Genomic DNA, 5,947 nt, shown 5'->3' on the forward strand with positions numbered 1-5,947 from the left:
TGACCCCTCGAGGCTTAGAGGTGGTGGGAACTTCTTCGACATCCAGTTCGGTGAAGTAGATGGCATCAGAATAATGAGCTTCATGGATCTCGAAAGGCCTTTCTGTAGCCTGAATTGTCACCGTCTTCTTTCCCCATTTAGCCTTAACACACTGATGATAACTTGATGGTACAGCCCCATATCTATGCATCCAGGTCCTCCCTAGAATGATGTGATAATTTGCCTCAGAATCGATAATATGGAACTTGGTGGCCGAGCGAATCTCTCCGACGGCTAAATCGACTGTTACGCATCCGATAGTAACTCTCCTTTCTCCACCGAAGCCAGTGATGACTATCGGCTGCTTCACAATGCGTTCTTCAGAGATTCCGGCCTTTTCTAGAGTAGCGCGAGTCATAATGTTGATAGAGGCTCCACTATCTAGAAAGGCCCTTTTGAACTCAACCCCGTTAATAAAAGCAGTCACATAAAGCGGGCGATTGTGAGAAAAAGGATACTTCCGATCAACCTCGGAGAAAGTAATTGCACTAGATTGCTCTTTTGCCTTCCTCGGGATAGATCCCTCAGTCGACATGCATTCCTCATGGTGTGCCTCGGCTATATTAATGATAGACTTGGTGATTTCTGTTCTTGCCTCCTTGGAAAATCCAAGCTGGTCAAAGAACTGCTTGAACTTTACACAGTCTATTTTGAAGAGACCGAGGAGATGGTTAACTACGAGCCTCCAAGAGTGGAAAAAGATGCCACATAAACATGGTGTCCTCCTCTTCCGTAGTACTCTTCTCCTCCTTCTAGATCAAAGGGATCTTCGTCATGAGTCATAAATGTTCTGCCCTCTGGATCGAGAGCACTTCCATAGTAAACTTGCTCACCCTCTGGCTCGAGGATGTCGTCCAGATAACAATCATCGTCATCGAGATTAGCGATAGCTTCGATCATCGGGCCTTCATAAGCTATCATAGCAACATTCTTGCCCTTGTCTCGTTGTTGAGCATATGGTTGTTCTCGGATGTCTTGAGTCCCTTGCTTTTTGAACCTCAATTCGTCTGCCTCGACTTTATCTCTGAAGATTTTCCTGAGAGTCCAACACTTCTCTGTCGGATGTTTCAATGTACGATGGTAGACACAAAATTCAGGGCTCTCGCGGTCCTTTTTTGAAGGCATTTCTTCGACATAAGGCAATTTTAGCTCTCCGTCAGCCACCCATTCCTTAACTAGAGCTTTTACTTCCTCGATTCCACATGGATAAGAAACATTCCCCTTTTCACCATTATATTGCTTCCTCTTCTGGCCTCTATGACCTCCTCCTTGTGAATTTCGGGTATCCGGGGCAGAGGCAGCAGCAACGATAGGTCCACGAGATGACTTGAAACTAGTCTTGTAACTGGCTTTAAATCCGGACTCCTGAGCCTGAGGAATGCTAATGTTCCGAGCTGCTTCTATTAATGCCGAGAAGGTGGGTAGCTTGTGGTTAACTAGAAACATTTTGTACCTGCTCAATGCCCCTTCTAGACAAATTTGAACCAGATAACTCTCCTCAACTGCTTCATGACAATCCACGGCCTTGTCCTGAAACCTTTTGACGTAATCAAGGATGTCTTCACTTTCTTGTTGCTTCTCTTTACACAATGTAAGTGTGGTCACCTTCTCCGCCACTTGAAAGAACTTGGAGTGGAATTTGTTAACCATTTCCTCCCAACTTCGGACAGAGTTTGGGGCCAAATTAACATACCAACTATATGCTCGGTTGGTGAGGGACTTAGAGAATTCTCTCAGTCGGAGGACGTGGTTTGAACCATGAATACCTAAAGTCTCGATGAATCGCACAACATGTTCTCGGGCATTTCCTTGTTTGCCGTCGAACTTGATGAACTTCGGCACTGTATACCCCTCAGGGTATGGATAGCTTAGCATCTCAATGGGGTAAGGCGGCTTGACGTCTGGATCAGGCAAAGAGGGTAAGGTCCTCTTGCCCCGTTCGAGATCGAACATGGCCTGCACATCGGCGAGAGTGAGAAACTGTTGAGGGAGAGAGTTTGATGGTGGTATTCCCGGGACTTGGCTTATGTACCCGAAGACTGAGCTAGGGGGGTCTTGGCCATTCTGGTGCTGCGAATTCATCATTGGTGAGGACATTTGACGATACTGGCCATCAGCGCCTATAGACAAGCCAGTTGGTGATGGGATATTGAATTGAGGCCCGTAAAGTCCACCGTACGGCGCCGCTATACCGGGTTGTGCTTGCAGATTTGTTGTCGGCACCAAAGGAGGCCCGCTTGGTGCTTGGGTAACATTTACTGGTGGCGTGACAAGATTAGGTACGGGCAGAGCTCCCTTTTGCGCCATCACGCTCCTTATGTTTTCCTGGACACCAACAGTCGCCGGAGCACCATTCATTACACTAGAAACTCCCCTAGTCACCATTGGATCTTGGCTTGGCACGCCATGGAGCCCGGGCATGGGCAAACTGCCGCCGCCTACTGTGGTTTGAGCATGTGTTACTGTGGCCGTGTTGCCATGAGCCATAAGCTGATTGGGGCTTACTTCTCCTTGGATTTGATTTTGCGCTCCGGCGGGAATAACTCCACCACCAGTTTGATTTCCGTTTGGCGCCGGTGCAAAGTTAGAACTCATCACCAACATGGTGTGGGTGAGATTCTGAAGAGTGGTAAGAATCTCCTGCTGAGTATTTTGAAGTCCTTGAATGGCTTCAAGCAAAAGTGGTTGATCTGGAGCCGTGGTTCTGTCATCACCACCATTAGAGGATCCTTGTTGGTGAACTTCATCTTCTCCTGCCATCCTTGTTGGAGTTGTGTGGATTCCAGATCTCGTTGAGACCATTAACCAATCCGCCTCCCCAGCAGAGTCGCCAAAATGTAGGAGAGGGTTCAAAAAAGGAGTTGGAAAATTCGAAGATCTTCGAAGATCCTTGAAGAACAACTTCGAATTCTCTAGAATATGATGAGAGGCTTAGATTCTTCAATAACCTCAACTTAGGAACACAACAACAAAGGAGATGATGGAGATAAGAGATTGGGTGAAGAAGAAGGCAAAATGGCTAGAGAGAGAATAATGGCAAGGCTCTCCCAGGGATCTCCCACTTTCACTCTCAAGGTTGATAATGGAGAAGGGAAATTAGTTCTTTCCCAAGAGTTAAAAATCTCCAAAATTCATCCCTTGTAAAGCTATGGGTGGGTGCTATTTATAGGCACCTCATGATGTAGGATGGAGCCCATGTGCAAGGCACATGGGAGATATTCTCTCTAACCACCTTGTCCGAGGAGGTGACCTCTCCGAGGAGGTGACTTCTCCGAGGAGGTGACTTCTCCGAGGATGAGAAAACCCCGAAGAGGAGATCAATCCCTCGGCGAACCCTTCTTCTTAGCCACACCTAACCAATGATCCCCAATCATCCCAAAGGGTCAGGGGTAGTCCCAGAGGACGTCCTGCCGCAAAATATTGCCGAGTCTCATGGACCCCCCGGGGTCGTGCCACCTCGACCCGGGTATAGGCTAGTTTAACCGAAGAGTGAATTTATCTCCACTCACCGTCCTCGGGATCGGGTCCTTTGTTCGAACTCCATTACGCCCATGGTTCTGGTGCGTAGATCCCGGAAAGCTCCGAGCCCGCAAGTGTTCTGGGACTCATTAACGGAGCGACTTCTAGATTGCGTCTGAATCCGTTCGAAGCCAAGTACTTCAGATCTCTAGATTCGTGGATCCGAATCCTTTCGAGTCCGAGTGCCTCGGATCTCTAGGCTTGCTTAATACCCTTTCGAGTCCGGGCCCGAGTAAGTCTCTAGGTTCGTGGATCCGAACCCTTTCGAGGCTTAGAGCCATTCAGCCCGTTTGACGGCGATAAATCCAAGCCCACCAATCTTGGACTTGCGATAAATTCGGGCCCACTAATCTTGGACTATTGGGCCTAAATAATTTAGTGGGCTTAAATTAGCTCCTCTTACATCTATTCATTTTCTGGTGGATGTGCATGTTTAATGTATGCCCATAAACCAATCAAAGAAATTATTGGTTCCATTCAACCCAGCTTTTGGTTTGTTCTCAAATGCCAATTTCTTCTTTAGAATTTGGTGGGACCAAATATATAGTTCCCCAAAAGCTTTGTCTACGTGTCCTGGGCATGAGCTTTTTGTACTTCTGTCTTTCTTGCCTTAATCATTTCTCTGTTGCCGAAGTCTCCATATTTCTGATTAACAATGAACCATGCAATGACTAGGGTATGATATTCTCTAGTAATGGGTTTTCCAACAAGAAGAAATTCAATGCATCTCTCATTAAAATACAACATACAACGTGCTAGTGCCTTTTGTTTCCGTTTCTTATCTTCATTTATTATTTTTGAATATTTTAATATTTTAAGTAAATTTTTTTTTTAAAAATTTTAGATGCTTCTAACATAAATACATTTAAAAAGTCAACACTGCTACAGACTCCCACTGGGAGTCGTCCCCCACTAACGTGGCGCAACGCCATTCGCCAGTTTTTTTTTTTTTTTTCTTTCTTTCTGACCAATCACCCACAGCCACGTGGGCTGGGGGTCACTGGGGGTCGCCCCGTACTGGGGTCCCCCGCATTTTCCTTAAAAAGTGTAGGCCTTATTTGGTTTGTTTTTGAAAAATAAATTTTGAAGCAAATTTTTTAAAATTTTGTTTGGTTTAGTGATTTTGGAAAAAAAAAAATTCAAAATTACTTTCTACCTCCTACACGCCAATCAACTACTCTCTCTCTCTCTCCTCTCTCGTTCTCAATTATTTTTTTTCTCACATACATTTATTCAATTACAGCAAAATATCAAATCATCACAAACTTCCACACTCTCAAACTATTTCTAAAATATACAACCAGACAAACAAAAAAAATTTCTAAACTCTTTCCTCATTTTTTTTTTTGAAAATTTATCTCCCAAAAACAAACCAAACACACCTATAATATTTGTGAATTTCTTTTTAGAAAATTCACTAAATACCAAAAATACAAAAAAAGAAAAGAAAAAAGAATTCAATACGTTTTTCATATTTTTGTATATTTATTGATTTTTAAAAATATTTTACTTTTTAGATATATCTAAGTAAGGTGTATCTAAAAAAATAAAAAAATACTTAAAATTCTAAAAATATTTGTTAAAAAAAAAAAACAAGAAAAATAAAAAGACTCAATTTCTAGAAAATTGAATTCAGAAAATTGAATCAAATCACAATTATTATTTTTTGGGGACTTTTTTTAGAGTCCCTAGTATTAAGATTTTATAACATAAAGGATATCTAATATTTTTTATATTGTCTACGGTCTCTTAACATTGATCTAGAGAAAATTCGATTCAGAGAATTTCTCTGCACTTTCCAAAGAAATTTTCTCCAAATAAATTATGGGAATTTCTCTGAACTTCTTACTCTCTAGAGAAATTCTGAACTTCTCAAAAAATTACTACCCAGAGAAATCTGAGAATTGGATAGATCTCAAATTGAAAAAGATGAAGTGGATCTCTTTGGAACCACTCTTTCAAAACCCACCACCACCACCACTCTCATCTTAATCTCTCTCCTTTAGCTTTCTAGAGAAATTCTCTGGATTTCAGAGAAAATTATGAAATTGAGGTCGATTCAGAAGCGAACCCCATGCAAAAATTAATTACTTGCCCCCAATTAACAAAATTGGATAGTGCTTAGATTGAAAAAGATGAAGTGAATTTCTTTGGAATCCACTCCTTCAAAACCTACCACCACTACCACCACCACCACCACCATCACCATCCTCTTCATCTCTCTCTTCTGGCTTTCCAGAGAAATTCTTTAGAGATCCAGAGAAATTCTCTAGATTTCAAAGGTCGATTTGGTAGCATAAAGGACACTCAAATTAGCAATAACAACAATACCCAATTTATAAATCCAAAAGATGAATATAACTATGCATACATATATATATCATCATCA

Source organism: Camellia sinensis, chromosome 14, assembly GCF_055761805.1.
Source record: "Camellia sinensis isolate YWXY chromosome 14, ASM5576180v1, whole genome shotgun sequence".
Taxonomy (NCBI): domain Eukaryota; kingdom Viridiplantae; phylum Streptophyta; class Magnoliopsida; order Ericales; family Theaceae; genus Camellia; species Camellia sinensis.